The following is a 22,566-nucleotide window of genomic DNA, read 5'->3' as shown; positions in this document are numbered from 1 at the left end:
CTATTATTTTGTTAATATCTATTCTGATAGAAGAACTTTACCAAAAAAACCTAAATTATAAATACGATTTTGCTTTGTGAGGAAAACAAGGCAAACCAACAAATACACAAACAAAAGTACTCAGCAAAGAAGTACCATTAAGTATAATACCAAATATGGGTATAAAAAAAAACAAACCATGAACAGGTGTATGTGATTCTACCCTCAGTCCAATTCATACTTTTTTTTTTTTTTTGAAATTTGATGATATTAACCTTGCTTTATGCTTTTTTTCATTATGGTATTATAGGGTGACCCCTGAAGAATCTTGTTTCTTAGGAGTACATATGATCATAAGCAGAATTTAGCCCTAATTAAAATGTGATTATCATAGGATACCAAAGAAATGTGCTTCTGAAACGGGTATTCTTTTACTTATTTTCCTTTAATAGATATAATGAAGGTCAGAACATATTACCCCTTTCAAATGACTAGTCTCTGGAAAATATATCTGCCTTTGGTAAACAGATTTTTATGTGTGAATGGGAGATTAAATTTAGCCTTATTAATTTCTTAATGTATAGAGAAACTATCAGAATCAGAGGAAAACAACTGAAAATGTCAAGAGCTTTGTTTTCTGAAGAAAATTACTTCTTGCTTATATAGTTTGATTATTCTCTACATTGAGGTAAAATACTTTACAACAGACATCTTGTAAAATAATTTCTGTAGTAGTATTATAGAGTAGGCTAAAGCTACCGTAAGAAAGAAAACCCCCAAATTCAGTGGTTCAAAGAACAATGAAGTTTATTTGTCTCCCAATTAACAGTGCAAGATAAGCATTCCAGCTTGGTGGGCAACTCTGCTCCAGTCAGCCGTTGGACGCCCAGGCAGGGAGCAGCTCTGCCATCAGCTGTTGGCTTGCAGGGCTCCGGGTGTCGCCATTCCAGCTGGCTAAATAGGGGACAGCCAGGGAGTCTCCGGCCAGGGATATCCTCTGAAGCAGATAAAGTAGAATTTCCTTACATCACTTGTACTCATATTCCACTGGCAAGTGTCCAGTCACACAGCCACACGGCACTACAGGGGAGACTGGAAAATATGGTCTGTCCATGTACGCAGAAGAAAGGAAAAACAGAAGCAGCAGGCAACTGCATTCTCCATATACTGATTGTTCAAAATTATAAAACACCAATAACGTACACTGCAAGGCCTCCAGAATGTTATACAAACACAAAAGAATATAACAAACACGTTATTTTTTTCTATTATGAGAATATTCAACAAGGTAAAAACTAAGGCAGGTCTCTTTGATTTTATGTTACCACATCAAAAAGATTTTTGTTATCAAACACACAGAGGAAATACCCAACTTAAAATAAATCTTGTTCTAAAAGCTGGGAATTCATTTTCTCATAGAAACAATGTTCTAAAAATGGCCAGGTTCCAAAGTTATTTCAAAAGGGCTCACTTACCTCCTGTGGTCTATCTGCAATGAAAAGTAGTGGAAGACAATACTGTCCTGTAGCTCTCAAAATGGAACTATTAGCTAGAAATAATTTTTAAAAATATTTTTAATAAGGAAATTATGTTTAAGTAGAGAAGGATATGGTAGAGAGTAGGAAATGGGAAATGAATACTTTCATGAAAAGCCAAGGGGAACTTTCAAAAGCATTCTGGCACTGGCTCTTTAGGTTGATTTTTCCTCCTTCAAGGTTTATCACAAGCAAAATGAATGGTGCTTATCAGCCATGCATTACAGCTAGATTTGGGGGAACAAAATGGAAGAGAGAAAATACTAAACACAGATGTGGGGGAGAGGGTTCTGTAAAATAATCAGGGAAGGGAGGAAAAGTCCCCTGTGCTCCTGTCTCTACCTCAACAAGTATATATCAAGAAAGATAAGCAGAGGGAAAGACAAAGTTGAGGGAGGGAAGAGAAATAAAGACTGACATATGCAGGATCTCTCAGGGGGAAGGATGAGAACAACTGGGGATTGAGTTTTCTCTGGTCCGACCACTAGGAATTTACTTACTGCAAAGAAGGTCTCAGGTTCAGAGAGGCAGCGTACAAGCGACTACGTGTAAAGAAAGAATGTTCACAGGCTGAGAGGAATTTAAGGAGTAATTGACTTCTATTTCATTTTTCTTTAATTGGCACAAGGAAAGTTCGTGATTTAAAATTAAAAAAAAAGGAAAACCTATCAAAATGCAAATCAGAAGAATCTTCATGGCAGAAAAGACACATCTAAACAGGGTCCCTACAAATATACCCAGTATAAGCCTCTTCCCACCTTTCCAGTACACATTTGGTTTTTCTAGCTGTTCTATTCCAGTACAACTTAATAGTTCCCCTACTGCTTATAACATGACTTCTGAAGATGCTTGATCTTAAGTAAAAAGGCGATTTCAGGCAGCCTAATCTGGGGGGTAAGTCCTGTATCTTAAATGCAGTGGACGGCTGTTCTCTGTGAGTCTGACTGCTCACAGCCCATTGATTGCAGAACTCACCAAGAGATACTGGTTTCTCTCACTTGACAACTGCACGTACTATAATCAGAAAGACATGACTTTGGGCTCCTCTAAAAAGCCCAAGCCTTGAATTGCTTTTGAAGCAGTATTTGGTCTAACAGAGGCACCAGCAACAATGAACCATTGCCATGGGCATCAAGAGCCCAGCCTTTAAAGCCTGAACACGGAACAAAGATTTCTTTAACTTCTGAAAATGAAAGCACACTTCGAAAATAAACAAATTCTCAAATTGGCTGCAAACTATTTAATCAAATGTTTTTTTGTGGTTTCAGAGAATATTAATACAATCCTAAACATGTTGGCACAATTTTGCTCACAAATTTCTCTTACTCCAGCTTGCTGCTGTGTTAACTATTTTGCAGAGAGATAAAAGTTGATGAAACAAGGGATAGCAATGATGTGAGGTTTCAATACAAATGTTTGTTTGTATTCTGTCTGGAGTCTTAACTTTGAGCCTAATTAGCTGCATTATCTTGAGCAGGTCCCTAGACATCTCTGGATTTGATTCCTCAACTGGAAATTGAAGGGATTGGATGAGATGAGCTTTAAAATCCCTTCCAGCTCGACAGGCTATAATTCAAATTTTTTCAGCTTCAGTTGTGCCATGACAGGGAACTTTATTGGCAGTCTTGAATTACTTAAAGATGGAGCATACTGCTTCATGCCTATGCAATACTGCCCTGAACAGATATCTCACAGCTGTTCTGCTTCCTCCTGCTAGAGGCTGCTTAGATGGGGGTGAGACTGTGAAATTCTGTGCCCAGTTTTAAAGAGTTTTTGAAAAGCTGCCATGAGACTCTTAAGACTTTCCTATACCTGACTACCCAAAGCCAACTTTACGAAGCAACAAACAGGCATTCACAGTCAACACCAAGAAAAGCCTCCTCCTGCTCAGCCCCTGCTTTGCCACACAGAACTCTCATTCACAAAAGTATTGTCAAGTCTGGGCTCAGATTTTCAATAAAAGACTGATTTAAAAAAAGAAAAGCAATGACATTTCAGGGGCCTGGTTTTCCAGTATTTTAATGTGCAGTAATAAGTTCTGAGTGAGGATGTTTATCAGCAGGATGGACCAAAAACAAAACAAGTACAGGAAAAAACTCTTCTTTCTAATACCCACCTGGGGGCTAAGAACCGCAGCTGATATTTGTCCTCATTTCTGAATCATCACCAGGCCATCAAGTTCCCTCTTCCCCACTCCTCACTGAGAGACTAGGTTTCTGATCTCACACCTGAGTCCTTGTCCCAACATAAGATATCATATAAAAGGGAGCACCTCACTGAAAGATCAGGCCTCCAACCCAAAACTTCTGGTTTCAGTAGAAAGATCAAGGATAATACTGAACTTGAACTGCAGTCTATTCTAGGCCACACACAGTTAACCGTTCAACCACTGTATTTGGTAAATACTCATTACAGTCATCCCTTCTTACACACGCAGAAACTGAGACCCAAACACATTAAATAAATTGCGCCAAATCAGCACCACCAAACTGACGCTAATGCTAATGCACACACTTGTCAGTTTGCCTGGAGCCACCTACAGCGCTCTGTTCTCTCACCTTCAAGAGGGGTTAAGATAGCCAGGAGGAAGAAGGGTTAAAACTAACAGCATTAAAGACTTCAATATATTTCATTCTCAAATATTCTATCCTTTTTATAACTTTTTATAACTGTCCTCACTCAGACTCTCTGAAGAGAGCTCTGAAAAGTGCGTTAATTTATCTAACAGAAAGACTCACTCGGGTGCCTCTTACATACATAGTAACTACTGAACTGGCTGGTGGAGAGTAGGTTTGAAAGTAGAGAAAAGAACTCCAAGATGTTGTCCATGCCCTAGGAGGATTATAACCCAGTACTGAAGCCTTTCAAACCTCTTCCAAACCTGTTACTTCCCAATGCATCTTCTTTTCTGCCTATATTAAATTAGGAAATCATTTACCTATAGTCTACTTTCTCTCAATCTTAGAAATGTGAATTTTAATCATTCATGTGATTTCTGCACTGTCTCTAAAATATATCCTAAGGATGTCCTTGAGCTCTCACAGTAAAATAATTATGTGCAAAATAGTTCTTCCTCCAAATCACCACTTCCTTTTCCAACTTCAGCCTACTAGAAAGACAGTAATTAAAATCACCTGCCTTTAATGACGATGCCATCGGGTCTCCCTTGGTTTCCTTTTTCTGCACAGCACCCAGGCATGGGTGTTGACTGCCAAGGTCTGGAATTTTAACTCCCATATTTCATTTTGTCTTGCTTGTTTTGCTTTTTTTACCTTGATTTTTTTCCTAATAACCCCCTCATTTGCTCCTGTATAAAATGACCAGGCAGGACTAGGAGCCCTTGCCTACAAAGACCCCCATAGTACAATCATGATTACTCTTTTATACAAGAGACAGGAGACTGACATGCTACTCCATCTTTGATTAATTTCTGACATTGGGTTCTAGTACATAGTTTTTGTTTTAACCAACACTTCCTTAGGGAACATAAGGTGCTAAAATTAAAACAGAAAACAAAAAATGTCTCTGCCCTGAGGAGAAGAAAAAGATTTCCTTTTCCTGATTTACGCTCTGAAACTACCCAAAGCTGAATTGATTATCTACTTCCATCTAGAATCACTGGGGTATTGTGCAGTTTTTCTTAAGTTTGACATGCTGTCATGACCCCTATTAGTAGATGGACTTCCCAGTTTTAAAGGCAACAAGTAACAGGAGGCTATTTCTTCTTAGGGTACCCACTCTTTGTTCATTTATTTGTTGTAAAGCTCTATTGGTTCATAGACCTCACAGAATAATGACTTTTTTGAAAACCAGTGCTCACAAATTAATATATAAATTGAATGCTAAGAGTGAAGTCACAGAATAAAGTAAAAAATATATAATAGAATTACATTCACTTGATACTATGTTCCTGGTGCAAATCTATTTTAAAGCCTTACCTAAAAATTTTTTTCTGGATTTTTCAGTTGGATTTGGAACTGCTATTTGGGTCATTACTAGAAATGGAAGCAAGCCTATTCTGCCATGTCTCCTCTCTTTCAATGGCATCAATTATTTATGATTCACATATTCAGAATGTTAGATCTCCATGTGACATTGTAGGTAATTTTGTAAGCCCTTGGTATAAGAACAATGCAGTCCCACCTGGAAATGCAGCCCTCTTGAAATAAACACACATGGGGGATACACAGGGAACAGAAGAAGGAGAGGGTCCTCCCACTAGGCAGCCAGATCCGCCAGTCAATCCTGGGGTTCAAAAAATCACTGGCAGATCATACTTCCATCTTCCAGAGGTCCTGGAAAGCAAAAGGACTTGCCCAGGGTCACAAAGCTGATTTAAGCAGTAAGAACTAGCACTCACTGGGTCATCTCCTAGTATGGTCTGTTACCCAGTAAAAGATACACATGACCAGGAATGTCCTTTAAAATGCACATGGTTACCTTAGTCATGTCGTCTGTGGGCTACTTTCCTGATTTCATTGTATATTGACCTGGAAACTTACCAATCCTTCTAAAAAATAGTTTAACTTCTTTTGCTATGTGAACCGTCTATGATGAGGAGTCTTTGATACTGCTGGGCTAGCCCACTCCTCACTCCCCACCCACCACCCTCAGCACAGGTGAAAGGAACCTGCTTAACCCAGACCTCAATTTGTGATGCCACTGTGGTGATCTTTTCACTTTGAACTTGTGCCAATTCTACACTTCAGTCTATCAGCTATTTTTGATTCTTGCCCTACTCTTTAACTACATACTGTACTAGTAAAGACTACAGATTTGGAGTCCCACTTCCTGGGTTTGAATCCCAGCTCTGCTACTATCTAACAATGAATCTTGGGTAATGTGCTTAATCTCTCTCTGCTTTGACTTCCTAATCTACAAAATGGGTCAAATAATAGTGCCTACCTGATGAAGTTGTTGTATTAAAAAAGTTAATGTACGAGAGGCATTTAGAACAATGCCTTGCACAGAGTATATTGAAACGGAAAATTATAATTATTGGATTTGCCGGAAGTATCTTCCCACCTAAGAGCCTGCAGATAATAACAACAACACTTACATGACCAGGCACTGTGCCGAATGCTGTACACACGCTATTCTAATTAATCATAATAACTCTTTTTGTGCTACTACTATTACCTTCCCCTCTCTCACCCCTTATTTGTTTTGAGATAAGAAAACTAAGGTCTGAGACCCTGAATAATGTGCCCCTGGTCACCCAGGTAGTAAGAAGCAGAGTCAGGACTTGAACTATGATCTGTCTTGGCAACTTTCCAAATCTCTGAGAAAAGGGCCTTAGAGTTCTTTTAAAGTTCTTGTATTTAAATGTGTTGACTTTTCCCATACAGGTGAGGAAGATTGGGATCTCCAGAGGCAAGGGAAGGGGAAAATGTCTCTTGGAAAATGTCAGGCATGGGATGAGGATACATCAATGTCCTAACCAGGCCCACCCCCTACCTCCCACTGTGCCACACAGCACTCACATGGACTGTACTGTCAGAGGCCACCCCCAACCCACTGCTTACTGGAGTACAATATTAGGGAATGTCGTTCTGATTGAAGCCATAGTGGTGGTATTTACAATTGCAGTATCAGTAGTTCTTGAAATCATTTATTTCTACCCCAGCTTCAAGGTACAGGGAATGTCTCTTCCTTGCCCAGATTAGAAAAAAAAATTATGATTTTCCTCTCTTCCTTCAGAGCCTATAGTAGCCAGTATCTTGCCACTCCTGTCCCAGACCAACCTATTCTCAGTTGTCAACATTTCTTCCATTAGTCTTAAATGGTGTCTTCAGTGGAAGGTCTGGGGGTGAAGGGACAGGAGAGGGAAGAGAAGGAAAGTCCTTGAGTTTGCTAGAGGACAAGTATGCACTGCCTTGTCCCTGCTCCTGTAACACCTGCCCACTCCTGTATCTCCTCCGGAGTTGCCTACCTTCTTTACTCTCACATTGCATCCCAGAGCCTTCACTGAGAACCTCCCAGAACAGCCTCTGGGTGCTCCCCTGAAATGCAAGTGAATCAACTACATGGCCTGTTTTTCCCAAAGACCCACCCATAGTACCCATGTTGGGTTTGGCTTATTGAGCTAAATCTAGGAAAGGGAAGAGCATGGGAAGGATTTTTACTCTATTCCCTCTCCCCACACCCACCATCATACTTAGTTGTCAAACTATTCAAAAATGTCAGAAAAGCTGAAGTTGATTGTTACATAAGGAATGATAGAAAAGCTGTTTGAAGAAAGATAAATAGGGCTCTGGAGGATGCCAAGGGAGACAGAAATGCTGGTGAGCAGCAACGGGATTGACAAAGGAAAGATAAGCAGGCAAGTATGTTTCTAGAACCAGTGGAAGAAAAGAAAGGGGGAGACTGGCAAGTTGGCCTCAGATATAAGCCTTAACCAAAGAGTTCCCTAGTGCCATTCTAGCTTCTCTGAATTGATCCTAAATTTTCCTAACATCCTTAGTTCCTTCCCTGCTGGGCACCTTGCCTCAGTCCCTGAAGCCACCACCAGCGACCACTGGTTGGCACAAAGGGTAGGTGAGAGGAGAGGGAGAGTACATGCCAGAAAAGGAGATATGTTCTTTGCATCCCTAGTCGTACTCTGAAAGTACAACTTTAGAAACAAGGTCATACATGTTGTTTGGCCTCTGTAGTGCTTTTAGAGGTATGTTTCAGTTGTTATAGTATCATTAAGGGTAGTTCTGGGTCTATAACCTATATATGACATGTAGTGGATGTTGCTGGTGCCCTGCGCAGATCCTCTTCTCAGACTGGTACCTGCACCCCTAGCTGCGGTGAGCGTTGGTTGCAAACTGTAGCTGCCCTCCTCTCAGAGAGTACCTTTGCCTTTGGGGGAACAGAAGGTGCCTTGCCTTGGGGGTTACCACCAACCCCCAGCCAATGAGTGACTGACAGTGGGGGTGCAAAAGGCCAGCCTCCTTGACCCAAGGGACTGACTCTGTGGTGCAATTCCTGCTTTAGAATTCCCCACAGAATCAGGCTGAAGCAGTTCTCCTGCTGAGACCATGTCCTTACTTGGCTTTATTTATTCCCCACTGTACTATGCAACCTCCCCTCCCCTTCTCCTGAGGCATGCTCCCAATAAGTCACTTGCATCAGAATCCCTGTCTCAGGCTCCACTTCCAGGGAACCCTACCTCAGACACATGTTTATTAGAGGTCCTTTATTGTCACCAGAGTAATACATCTCTGGAAAAAAAACAACAATGAAACAAGGAGCAACTTAACAGGACCCTAAACCAAATTTGGACATACAACCCAACTTAATTTATAATATTCCTAGGCCTATACCTAGTATCTGCTCTCTTGCAGACACTAACAGACCACATTCTATCAAATCCAAAATGAAGACTTATTTATTCATACTCTAATTTTTCTTACTACAGAACATGAATTAATATACATATTTTAAAAATTAGCTATGTAACATTTATCATTAACCAATACATTTGTTGCAATTCTTAAAAATGTGGCTGGATGATTCTAAATTATTTTGTAATAATTATTCTTAATTATTTTAAATTTTTAAAAATTTAAATTTTAAATTAAAAAAAATATTTTTAATCACCTTCTCGGTTTTTTTTTTCCTCCCATGAACTATAAATTCTGCTATTGTGGTCCCTGATAAGCATGTTCTGGTTAATCCAGCAGTGCTATAAAACAGATAAAATTTCCAGCTTGCAATTAATAAACATATAATTAAATATATGTAGGCAAAGCAAAAGATAATTTAATCTTTCTGCTAGGATTCAGAAGTCATTTCAGGGTCATCACTATAAGCTTCAATTATAGTACTGCAGAAGTATAGGGAGACTGGTGAATAGCATTCAGGTTGGAAGAATGCCAAACAGACCAGATTTTACTTCACGTATTTACAAAAATGCAACTTCATAACACCAGGTACCACATTCACCGTTTTCCCCCAATACACTGATCCTAGTATAGCCTCTTTAAGAGTCCCCTATAATTAATCTCAGCTGATTAAATCCATTCTTCTAATCTATAATAAAAAAATCAAGACTTTTTCATTTTCATGGGATTATCTTCTCAAAAAACTTCTACTGAAAGAGGACCCAATCATATTTTAAATCCTGTTTCTGAATATATTTGCAAGTATTCCTTTTGGTAGAGCCTGTTGCAGTTCCCATTTACAGTTTATGCTGTATTTTCATTCCATACTGCACTTTATTGTTTAACAAAACACATCACCCTCCGACCCCACCAAACTATTGGAGAGTCTTTTAAAGGAGTAGTTTATGACTTGGTAGGTATTCTTTTTTTTTTTTTTTAAAGAAGAAACTATCATGACACTAAAAATTCCTACAGATATGAGAACTGTGCTCTGTTTCTAAAAAGCCCTTTTTTGTTTGTCAAATAAATCACAGTATTTATAGATCTTTATCTTGTTTCAGTATGCATACAAGATATTCATTAAGAATGAGAAAGAATACCATATTTACTTGCTTTCCACACATGTCTACTGAAGAGAAGAGATGACTTTTTCCCTTTTCCTTCCAAATTTATCAGTAACAGTGACTAAATGAAGGCTTGGTAAGATAGGCTGAGTAACTCTAAATGACCCCATCTGTACAAATTTTAGCATATGACTTCAGGCTTCCAGGTAGTCTTGATGTCACAAGATTGTGGCTGTGACTCCATCTATCACAACTATATTCCAGGCGATAATAGTCTTGAGTCAGCCCTGCTAGCACCCCCACCCCCCACTACCACATACACAAATAAGGAGTCCCATACAACACCTCCCATCCACATATCATGGCCTATACTTAGTAACCCCCATCTGCAAGGAAGGTTGTGAAATGAGACTTTTCGCTAGGCACAAAATCAGATTTCTGTTACTAAGAGAGAAGAGAAGGAAGGAAACGGGATAGGCAACTAGTATTACCTGCCTCATTTTCTTTTTTAGCATGTTTCCTCAGATGAACTATGAGTTCATAGAAGGATAATGTCATATTAATTTTTGTAATCTCAGAACCTAGCACAATACCATAGCTTATTGCTTTTTTAAAATGTTTATTAATTAAAGACAAGATCAAAGACAAGTATGACAAGTAAGTGACATTAGTTTGTTCCATTTATCTTGTCACTCACTCGTTTGTTATTTCAACTAATATTAATTGAGCTCCCAGTCTGAGCCAGGTCCTGTATGAGGCATGGGGAATACAGTGATAAATACAACATAGTCCCTGGCGTTACGAAGCAGGTGGAGGTAAGGTTAGGGGAGGATGGGGGTGGCTCTAAAAGTAACAGGCAATTTCAAGGTTACATGGTAAGAGAATGAGAAGTGGTCCTGAGCCACCGTTTGAGAGGGAATGAAGCTGTAAGTAGTCTGGGTAAAGCACAGAGTGGGGAAAGAAGTAGAGAAAAAGAAGGAAAGCTAGGAGGGCTAGGTAATAAAGAAACTTACAAGTTTTAGTCGTAAGTCCGTAATTTATCCCTGCCAGCACACATACCTATCTGTTGTGAGAAAATGTTTGTTTCTCCCTTAGACTTCCTCATGAAAAAATTTCCCAACACTTTGCCCTTGATGGATGTGACCCACTGATAAGCTTCTTGGCTGGCCTGAACTGTAGTCACAACTGTGTTCCATGGACCTTATCCAAGCATGGAGCAACCGTCTTCCCAGCATCCCATCTTATAGGATGATGTTCCCTTGTGGACCAGTTTGGGAAATGCTGGTCTAGATGCATATTTCTCAAACTTGGCAATATGACTCCACTGGACACCATAAAAAAGAGTTGCCGGGGATTTCCAGAGAAAGGGACTGATCCCCAGAAACCGCAGATGTGAACCTGGTTTTCTTAGTGTGTTAACACCTTGGGCTTCAGTTCCATGAGTCACCAGAGGGATATAGGTTTAGCTGGACTAACCACACCACTTCAGCAATGTTACAGTCAAGTAAGTTAACCCTACGACGATTCGACTAGTGGTTAAAACACTGTCATCTCTTTCCACAAGTAATCCAAATCAGTTCAGTTTGTAACATAATATGGCTAGAAATGTATCTATATCAATTCCTATTTTCTTTGCCTATCTTACAGAAAAAGACACCCCCAACCTTGAAGCAGAGATCCCAAGAAGAGAGAAAGATTTGAAGATGATATACTATTGGCCTTAAAGATGGAGGAAGGGGCCACAAGCCAAGGAAAGCAGGTGGCATAGAAGCTAGAAAAAGAAAAGAAATGGATTCTCCCCTAGAGGCTCCAGATGGGACACAGCCCACACCTTGATTTTAGAATTTCTGACCTCCAGAACTGTAAGATAACACATTCTTGGTTTTAGCTACCAAGTTTGTGGTAACTTTTTTTTACAGCTAGCAATGGTATAGTAATATATCTCTAGGTGGTGTCTCCTACCCCCTCATTCCCACAGCTCTCCACGTTAAGTCTCTCTCTTGGGATTCTCCTCTTTTCTGAATCTACCCTCTCCAACTGTTTTCTTGAAAATCAAATCCGATTATGTCACAGGGCTTGAAATGCATGAATACTCACGGATTCTAGTTAGGTTACTTCTGGGAATATAATTAGAAACCAGAAATAAGGGTTGTTTACAAATCCTGTCAAGGACATTTGGTGTGATCTCAGGACGGCTTAACAGATGTGACTACAGCCAAGAAAGCTTAAAACAAATTGCACTATACACTGAAGAAAGAATGCATTAACCACATGGGCTTGAGGCAGAGAAGAGATTTTTCTGCATTTATTCAGGACGGGACAGAGGTAAATTCACCGACTTTGGCAGCCATCAGTAAGACACATTCTGGTTTGAAGGTGGGGATACTTCACCAGGTACCTGGATCCTCATAAGTGCTTATCCTAAACAGAGGTCATGGTTATACTATCACAGTAAATTTCATCCTGATTTAAATGCTAGTCACACAAAAGCTGGTTGTCCTGAGTCAGTCCACTGTTCAGCTCTGGATGCATGATAAAATTGAGGTCAAGACCCTACTGGTGACCAACAGAAACTAGCTGAAGGTTCTTTTACTGCCACTACCTCCTCAGAAAGTTAAAGAATACGTCCTTGGGTAAGATCCTGAATCCTAGTTTAACAAGAGCCACAATCCTGCCAGCTATCACTCAGCCCTGTTTCAAGACCTCCACAAAAGTGGGATGACTATCAACAACAGCAACAACAAAAAAGGGAGGAAAGTTCTAAGAAGGAAGGGGAGGTCAAAATTGGCAAATGCCACAAAGGGGATGACAAAATGGGGATTAAATTTTTCCATTAGATTTGGCAATTAGGCGGGTGACTGATGTTCAGCGGAGTGAAAGGTTGACAAGGGAATGAGCGCTCAGGAAATGTTAACATTAAAGCTGGAAAAGTCCTCTGAGGATCCATGCCCTACAGAATCACCTTAAATAAAATTCCCCCAGGTTTTGCATTTGAATCATAGAGAACTCATTCTTGTCCTCAAATCCTCCAAACCTTTATCAGCCAAATTTGAGTCTTACTATCTCTGTCTCTCCTCAGTTCACGGCGAACTTAAAGGGACTAATGAGCTGTGCAGTAATTCCAGAAAGGTCAAAAAACAAGAGGAAGAAACAAAAGGCCTACAAACACAAACTCAAAACAAAACAAATCAGGCCCTCAATAAGATGAGCTGTAACAAGTTTGCTGCAAATTTAATATCCCTGTTTTGATTAAAAAAAAAACAGTGGAGAATTAAAAGGGGCATTTTATAATTGGAATGTTTTCTTGTATCTCATCCACTATCTTCACTCCATCTCCCTCCAAATTAATAGCTGCTGCTGAGCTGTGGGCATGTGTGAGCACAAGCCTGGACCAAAGACCGAATTTTGTCCAGTGGCTACAGTAATTAAAAAAAAGGGGGGGTGGAATAGGGAGAACAACACACATATCTGCATTTCCCGATGAAAGCACTGGTTTTCTTCCTCGACCGTTTGCTGTATTTGGGGGGGGGGGGGGAGAAGGCAGTTTTCTGAATCTGAGCCCAGCTCTTTCTAAACTTGGTTACTCACGTCTGATTCATTCGCTGTGTTTTTCGTCTCCTGTCTCTGTCACTGCCTGCTGCTGAGAACGGGGTCGCTGAATCACTGCCACTCCAGAGGAAAAGCAATTCAAGCCCAGTTCTTGGGGGATGGAAGGGCTTTTTTTTTTTTTCTTTTTCTTTTTCTTTTTCTTTAAGCGTCTGCAGAAAAAGCCTCCTACTTTCCGGGATGACCGCAGAGGGCAGTTTTACAAGTCTCACCCCGGGCTATGGAAGACTGTGCTCCCGTGAGAGTCAGTAGGCACCGGTCACCTCACCACTCCGGGCTTTCCGGTGCACAGGCCTCGGCGGTGTGGGGCGTGTGGTGGAACGAGCGGCGGCGGGGCCGTGCTAGGGGCGCCGGGGTGAGCTTGGCCCGGTGGGCCCGAGCGGCCGGGCCACGTTCCCCGCCGCTTTAAAAGCTCCCACAATGCAGCGCTGGCGTCCCAGTTCCGTTACAATGTCTCTCCCGGCGCCGGCGAACCCGGGAGGCGCGGGCGGGGAAGCCGGCGAGCCGCGGCTGTAACCCGAGCGCCCGGCCGAGGGGGGCGCCCCCGCGCCGCTCCTCTCGCGCGCTCTGCCCGCGGCCCGGCGAAGGGGCGGAGCCGCCCGGCCGCCCGAGCCCGGCCCCCAGCCCAGAGGCACCGGCCGCGGGAGCGAGCCGGCCGCCAGCTCCGCCGTCCGGCACGGCGCCTGCCGCCCCGCTCCTCGCCGAGCCTCGCTTGACCAGCGGCGGCGCTGGGGGCGGCTCCTGCGGGCGGCGCAGAGGCGGCCCGCGCGCTAGCACAGCGCGGCAGCCCCACTAGGGGCGTCCACACTCACCTTAGCGCCGGCCGGGAGGTGCGCGGAGAGGGCGCGCCGGGAGCCAGGGCCTCCCGCCAGTGCGGGGCGCGCGGCCCGCCGGGCGCGGCGGAGGGAGGCGCGACGGGCGGCGCGGCCGGGACAGGCGCTGGGCGGCCGCCGAGCTTCGGACGCCGCCGCGTCCCCAGCGCTCCGGCCGGCCTCGCCGGGCGGCCTGCGGGGGCGGCGCAGTTGCGAAACTGAGTAAGTATTAACTTTCCTCGGCCGCCGCGATTTCTGGGCAACGTTTGGGACCCCTCCCTCCTCCTCGTGGAGCCTGCGGGCTCCCCTTCCCCGCCCCCTCGCCCCTCTGTCGACACCTTGGGTTTCTTCGCGGGTTCTGCTCTCCGGCCTCGGGCTGCCTGTTCCTCCGGTTCACCTTTCCCTGTTGGGTTCGCCTTTGCGCCTTCTCCCCGCCGCACACACGCGCCTCTGCTTGAGAAGTACAGGCTTGTGCCCTGCTTCTCGGTTTCCTCCCAATGTCCTTGGCAGGGGAGTTTAGAGGCCACTTTTGTTGGCCAGGGAAACGTATGTATAGCTTCTTTAATATTTTTCTCTCCGAATGAAAATCGGATGCTCGCTTCCCGGGTGGCGGCGGTTTGGTGAACGTCTCTCCTCTGAAAACACGACTGGTTTTTAGGTTTTAAAATTTTGTTTGAATGCTTAACCATCATCCTCTGTCCCTGTTTCCCTTTGCCGCCAACCCGTCTGGGGAGGGGAGTCCAAAAGAGGGGACTTTCAAAGTAATTCCGTTTTGCAGACTAGAAACTTTGCGAGGGTACTTCGCGGCAAGCTTAATAAGCTTCAACCTGAAGGGACGTGAGCTTTGAACGTGGGTCCTTGTGCGGCACTGGAGCTTACAAGCCGAGTACCTGGGTTCGTAATCGAGTGTTGCGTTGTTACTTTAGCATCGTAGAGCCGCCTGGTGTTGCTAAACCACTACTTTTTCAGCATCAAATGGCATCTTGAGCAGTGCAAGCGTTGAATGTAATTACGGGTCAGTATTGCCTCTGATCTTTAGGGATTTAGAAGGGAAATAGATGGAGGGCACATTTCCTAGCTGACTTAAATCCATCAGGTTAGCTGTGTCAGTACATCAAAACCTTGCATTAAAAAAAAATTCTTCCAGCCTGGTAACGGCGAGGAGGAACATTTACGGATTTTCCAGTATGATGAGGCTCAGCAATTCCTCATTAGACCTGTTGTGTCACCAGAAAGGACCTTTAAATATGTACAGATCTCTGCTTTTCTGCCGAATGGATTAACCACTTATTCTGGTAGAAGGCCTTAGGTAGTTACCCCCCCCCCCGTCCCCGCCCCCCCTTTTTTTTTTTTTTTTTTATTTTTTTGTTTTTGGGTTGCCAGGAGTTGGCCATCCTGTTATGAAGGAATAGAAAATGGGAAGCTTCTTAATGGATTTTCAGAATCCCGTCCTCTGCCTGGGTAAGGCAGTAGTGAATGCCTGCTAGACCTCTCTGCAGGAAGAGGTGCCAGGTGGACACAAGAATCAGGAGGAAGGACACAGTAGTACTATCATTTTGGAGGGTGGTTTGTGTGTTTATCTTTTAGTGGACATATTAATGCTACTTTTTATTTATCTCCATGGCAAACTCTCCCAAAAAACCGTGAAAATTGCATATGACCATACCTTACTTTAAGAAGACTGAATGTAATTTGATTATTATGTTGAAGGATCAGACCCACTAAAATGTAATTTGTAATGTAGGTGATAAAACCTTTCAAAAATCTCCCCCTTCCTCATTTTCTCCTCTTTTAAGAGCCTCAAGCTGGTACTTTCAATAATAGACACAATTGTTAGTAATACATTGAGTTCTTTCTAGGTTCATTAATCAAGCCTAATTTCTGGGCTTCAGTAGCTGAGGGGGACATCATCCCAGAGAGGGAGAAAATCATGAGACTCTGCAGATAGGAAAGGCATTTCAGTTTGCTAAAGTGTCATTGTGCTGCAGGGAAAAGCTTTTAAAAAGACGAGAGAATGTTTAGGTTTTTAGCTTGCATGTTTACTGAATTTGGCATTTGGTTAAGATATTTGGGAATTGCAGATATTAAATTCTATACAGTTGTGGTATCATTTCTTTTTGCCTAACATTCTGTTCTTTTAAGGTTTTGGTTTTTTAATGGGAATCTCAATTCTTAGCTTTTGTAGCCTTCTGTACTGGGTGGCTTGCATTACTTTTGGACTCGAACACCTTCGCCATTTTTGAGAAATAGTTTTTCAGAATTTCTTGCTCAATTGATCTATCTTATGTTGATATATGTATGGCTTGAGAGTAAAAATATTGTTTGCTGCTGGGTATTGCTGCTTTTTTCATTATGGTTCATTCCTGGCATCGTGGCTTTGCTCCTTTATTGTAAAACATTAAGGTCCTAGATACCTTGCTAGAGTTCGAAACATTGCAAAACTCTGCAGATAGAAGTGGAGTGGGGTTGGGAGTGGTAAAGGAAAACATTATGCACCATAAATCTGAGAATTTGGATTTAAAAAATAAGGTATCACCTGTTTACTCTTCTTGGGTGCTAGCTTGCTCCAACCCTAAATAGATTTCAAAATGCAAAGTGTAGAAATAGTTTGTAAGAACTGTGTATTGTGGAAAGAATGCTTACCCCACAGACAGCCAACCAGACTTGGATGGCAGATGTGACTTTGTCACTTTGAACCGAATGAGTTCGTCATGCTACTGCAACGTCATGATCTGCAGTTTGCGTTCTGTAAAATGGGGATACCGCTACTAAAAAGGGATTCTGTGACAAGTAGAATATATAATATAGTGCTTTGTACATCGTAGCTAATAAATGGCATTATCTCACACTTCTCCAGAACTGAGCTCTTGATTACCCAAGCTTTCAAACAGTTCCTCCTCTGTTTTTCATCTCATCCATCCAACAAGTGGCTCAGGCCAGAAGGCTGGAATTTATCCTTCATTCTCTCTTCTGTTCTTTCACCCCTTCCAACTCCCCCCCACACACACCTTATCTACTTTTATGGAAAAATCTCTTTCAAATCTGTTTGATTTTTGGCCTCTACTATGCTTCCATTCTACCTGAAGCCACCATTATCTTTCTGCATTGCCTTCTGCATATACGCTGTACCCCTTCCAGTCCCTTTTCCCACCAGCAGCCTAAGAAGAAAAAAAAGTCACTTGATGTTTAAAGTCTTCAAAGCTCTTAGGAAACACATTTATTTCTCCAGATAAAATATGAAATCTTCAACATACCTATAAGGTCCTGCATGATTTGGCCACTGCCCCCCCCCCCCCCATCTTCATCCTTTGCCAGCCACATTGTCCAGTTCTCCAGCAGACTCACCTCAGGGCTCTTCCTCATGCTATTGGTCTCTATTTTAGGACCATCTCCTTGAGTAATTTGTCATCCTTGGGTACAAATTCAGATACCCTCTTTATAAATGTCTTATCAACCTTCTCATCATGTAACTTAGAATCCCTTTATTTTCTCCCTCATAGCACAATCATCTTTCCTTTTTAATGTTTGTCATAACTTATAATTGTGTATTATTTAACTACTTAATGTTTATCCCTTGCCTTCCAGGGCAGAAATAATGCCTGGTTTATTCACTAGTCGGTACTCAGTGCCTGATGCATTTAGTAGGTGCTCAATAAATGGTTATTATTATAATGAATAAGATAATAACATTAGCTTTGTATTTGTATCTTGATTGCCTTCTTTATCACTGTTTAATCTGCTTTTCATAACAGAAAAGCCAGACTGACACTCTCCTGTTTTTCTTCCTTTCTGGTGTTATATATAATATGGAACAGCATTTGCAGATACTAGGCAAAATTAATGCCAAAAAAAAAAAAATTGGGGCTCTGTGGAAAATTCAGAGTAATAAATTGAGATACCTTTTAATTAGTGTTACCCTTGTGATTTTCTGTTGTAGATAATCCTTTTTCTAAGTACATCATTAAAGTAATTATGCTTTTTTTTCATGAGCACAGGATTACTGAAAGAAATCTTACTATGTCATATTATTTTACACATGTCATGTGATAATACATTAGTCAGCAGCTGTTGATCACTCAGTGCCACACTTCAAAGGAAGATAGAGAAAACTAGTAGAGAAATGAGAGTTATAGTTCTCAGGATGTTCAGTACTGTCCAATTGTTGATGTGACTTGCATAAATAACTAGGTATCATTTGAACTTTTAGTTAAGGTAGCAGAGTAGTTGTTTAAAACTTGGAGCCACCTAGAGGTCTGGAAATTCTTTTTCCTTCTCTGACTAAAGCATTCCTTCTTTTAGCCAAAAAAGTCTCATGACATTCCAAGACCAAGGAAGGCTTAAAGCTTTGAGTATTTTTGTCATGTGGTTGCTCTTTACAAATTATTAGTTTGATGCACTATAGCTCTAAAGTATTTATGTTCTTCTTATTATTTCTAGTCTCTAATTCTTACATAATCACCCACATTTTCTTTTGTTTCTTAGGACTTGAGTTTCCTTTTAGAATTTTCCCTTTTACCCTTAGAGTATAATTCCAGTTCCTTTCTAGTTTTGTATTTTGTAGGTCATAAGGTATACAGAGAATTTAGGAGTTGATTCTAGTTCTTTCATGATTTATTGGTTTGCACTTGACCTCTGGGTTTCTCCTGAATGTTATGCTTCATAAATGGTCTGGACTCTGAGTTTTTGTCAGCAAAAAGCTGGATGCCCTTGGGTTGGGAGAGCAGGGAAAATTAAAAAAGCATTTTTAAGTCCCTGTTATGTGCCAAGCTCTGGGCTAAGTGCTTTCACAAAAGAAGAATGAGTAGTTCACCTGATTAAAATCATAAAAAGGAAGCTTCAGCTTTTCATACATTGGCTTTACTCAAGAAAATTGTTCTTGTTGTTCCATTTACCCACCCTTTATTTTCTAGTTGGGAAGGCCTGGCAAGATAGAGAAGCCCTCTCTAGCCCAACCCATTACCTTAGCTTTTTATTTATTTAGACCTGATTTTACTTGTCTAAAAATATTGGAACTGGGGCCAGAGAGGGGCATGCCCTTTGATTTGTCTTTGAGGTAGGTCTCTGTGCCCCAGGACATTTGCACCGTGAATAGCTACCACTGTAGCTAGTAGGAGGAAAAAAAGTTATTGTTTAAAACCCGTTATTTTTTTCCCTCATGTATACATGCTTACTTGGTTACTTTGGTTACTTTGGGTGACCTTGAACAAGTTGCCTGGGGCTTTATAGCACCAATAGTATCTATTACCTATTTATTTCACAGCCTTGCTATAGGATTTAGAAGTCTTATTTTTGGCAATTTTTTTTTTTTTTTTTGCCACATTCAAATATATCCCAAAGCTCATTACAATTAACTCCAGTGCTGTCCAAGTTTTATGCATCAAGAAAAATATTTTCTTACTCAGTAGCATGTGTTTTAACTCTTTGTTTTGATAAGAAATCAGATACGAGTACAGGTTGTAACAAGAGGAGAATTTTAATAATTTTCTACCAGGTTTTATTCATGTGGGTGATATATTTTGTCACTTGTTAACTGTCACTGGCCCCTGGTTAAATCATGTTTATCTTTAATTATAGTAATTTTGTTATTGGAAAATCACTTCAAATTAAATTATTCTTCAGAAAGAAGCACATACATTGAAAAAAATTAGAGTTCTCTTAATGGGTAGGTATTGGACAGAAAAGTAAAATATCAGTCTAATTTTTGCTTAAAATATTTGAATAGATTTATAATTTCTGAAACCCTACATAGAAATACTATTGAAGATAGGTTGGGAATAATTTGCAGTGTTTAATGTAAAATTTGGTCATTTCTGAAACAAGTTCTAATATTTGATGCCATTAGATGTCAGGAAACCTAAAATAGTTTACTTGAGCTATATTTTTCTTTCTTTTTGTATATAATGATTTCCTTTTCTATTTCTTTTTTAAAAAATATCTTTACTGAGGAAAACTGAGATAAACAGCTACTGACATGCAATGAACTGCACATATTTAAGTGTACAATTGGATAAGCTTCCAACCTATGTATATAAATATGAAATCATCACCACAACCAAGACAGTGAAAATATACATCACCCTCCCCAAGTTTCTCCATTCCCATTTGCAATCCCTTGCCTGTCCATCATCCCCTCCCCCCAGAAGCTTTGCTTCTGTCTCTGCAGAGTAGTTTGCATTTTCCAGAATTTAAATGAATGGAATCATGTAGTATATAGTCTTTTTTGGTCTGGCTTCTTTCACTCAGAATAATTATTTGGAGATGCATTTATGTTGATATATGCAACAATAGTTCAGTTCTTCTCATTGCTGAATAGTGTTCCATTGTATGACTATACGACAATTTATGTATGTACCTGTTGATGGACATTTGAGTTGTTTCTAATTTATGTCTATTAAAAGCTGCTGTGAACATTTGCATATCACCCTTGAATGGACATATACCTTCATTAGTCTTGGGTAAGAACCTAGGAGTAGAATGGCAGGATCATGGTAGACCTATGTTTAGCTTTTTCAGAAACTGCCAAACTGTTTCCAAAGTGATTATATCATTTTACTCTCCTACCAGCAATTTATAAGCATGATGATTCCTTCACATTCTTGCCAACACTTAGTATGATTAGTCTTTTTAATTTTAGTCATTAGCAATATTTCATTTTGATTTTAATTTGCATTTCCCTAATGACCAATGGTGTTGAGCATCTTTTGATGTATTTTTTGCTATCTTTATATCTTCTTTGGTGGTCTGTTCAAGTCTTTTGCTCACATTTTTATTGGGTTGATTGTTTTCTTATTATTGAATTTTGAGAGTTCTTTATATATTTTGGGTAAGTCCTTCATCAGATACATGCTTTGTAAAGATTTTCTTCCAGTTTGTGGCTTCTCCTTTCATTTTCACAGTGATTTTTGAAGATGAGAGGTTTCTAATTTTGATGAAGTCCAGCTTATGATTTTCTTCTCTTATGCATTGTGCTTTTGGTGTCCTTAAGAAAACCTTTGCCTAAGCTAAGGTCACAGAGATTTTCTTCTAGAAATTTTCTGATTTTTTTCCTAGAAGTTTTATAGTGTTAGGTTTTACATTGAAGTCTATGAATCTATTTCAAGTTATCTTTTTAAAATAGACTTTATTTTTTAGAGCAATTTAAGGTTCACAACAAAACTTCACTGAAGGTACAGAGATTTCCCATATACTCCCTGCCCCCACACCTATATTCCCTCCTCCATTATCAACATTCCCCACCAGAATGGTACATTTGTTGCAGTTGAACCTACACTGACATATCATTATCACCCAAAGTCCATGGTATCATTTACATTAAGGTTCACTCTTGGTGTTCTAAGTACTATATGTTTGGGCAAATGTATAATGACACATATCCATCGTTATGGCATCATAGAGTAGTTGCACTGCCCTAAAAAATCCTCTGTGCTCTGCCTATTCATCCCTCCCTCTCAACTAACGCCAGGCAACCACTAATGTTTTTACTATCTCCATAGTTTTGCCTTTTCTCGAATGTCATAGAGTTGGAATCATATGTTTTTGTTTGTTTGGTTTTTTTTTTTAAGATTTTATTTATTTTTTTGACAGAGAGAGACACAGAGAGAGAGGGAATACAAGCAGGGGGAGTGGGAGAGGGAGAAGCAGGCTTCCTGCGGGGCTTGATCCCAGGACACTGGGATCATAACCTGAGCCGAAGGCAGACGCTTAATGACTGAGCCACCCAGGCGCCCCTGGAATCATATGTTATGTAGCCTTTTCAGATTGGCTCTTTTACTTACTAATATGCATTTATGTTTCCTCCATGTCTTTTCATAGCTTGATAGCTCATTTTAGCCCTGAATAATATTCCATTATCTGGATATACCACAGTCTGTTTATCCATTCACCTACTGAAGGACATGTCTGCTTCCAAGTTTTGGCAATTATAAATAGAGCTGCAGTGAGCATCCATGTGCAGATTTCCGTATGGATATAAGTTTTCAATTCCTTTGGATAAATACAAAGGAGCACAATTGCAGGGTCATATCATAAGAGTATGTTTAGTTTTGTAAGAAATCGCACTGTCTTCCAAAGGACTTTTCCAAGGAGTACCATTTTGCATTCCCACTAGCAATGAATGAGAGTTCCTGTTCCTTCACATCCTCATCAGCATTTGGTGTTGTCAGTGTTTTGTATTTTGACCATTCTAATAGGTATGTAGTGA

General features: G+C 40.7%; 2 protein-coding genes across 3 annotated transcripts in view; one reads left to right on the top strand and one right to left on the bottom strand.

Annotated features, from left to right (window-relative positions):
• Positions 1 to 14,079, bottom strand: part of LMNTD1 (lamin tail domain containing 1) — a 425,473-nt gene extending 411,394 nt beyond the window's left edge. The window contains exons 1-2 of the transcript XR_004683355.1: positions 13,537 to 14,079; positions 764 to 976 (exon numbers count right to left, since the gene is read on the bottom strand). The gene's annotated coding sequence lies outside the window, so the exon portion shown is untranslated. Of the gene's footprint in view, positions 977 to 13,536 lie in introns of the transcript that reaches the window.
• Positions 14,080 to 14,457: 378 nt separating this feature from the next.
• Positions 14,458 to 22,566, top strand: part of RASSF8 (Ras association domain family member 8) — a 122,364-nt gene continuing 114,255 nt past the window's right edge. For both annotated transcript variants that reach the window (XM_035028057.1, XM_035028056.1), the window contains exon 1: positions 14,458 to 14,588. The gene's annotated coding sequence lies outside the window, so the exon portion shown is untranslated. The remainder of the gene's footprint in view (positions 14,589 to 22,566) is intronic.

Source organism: Mirounga leonina, unplaced genomic scaffold, assembly GCF_011800145.1.
Source record: "Mirounga leonina isolate KUSES-001 unplaced genomic scaffold, KU_Mleo_1.0 Mir_201, whole genome shotgun sequence".
Classification (NCBI taxonomy): domain Eukaryota; kingdom Metazoa; phylum Chordata; class Mammalia; order Carnivora; family Phocidae; genus Mirounga; species Mirounga leonina.
This window is presented reverse-complemented; position numbering and strand designations above follow the sequence as displayed.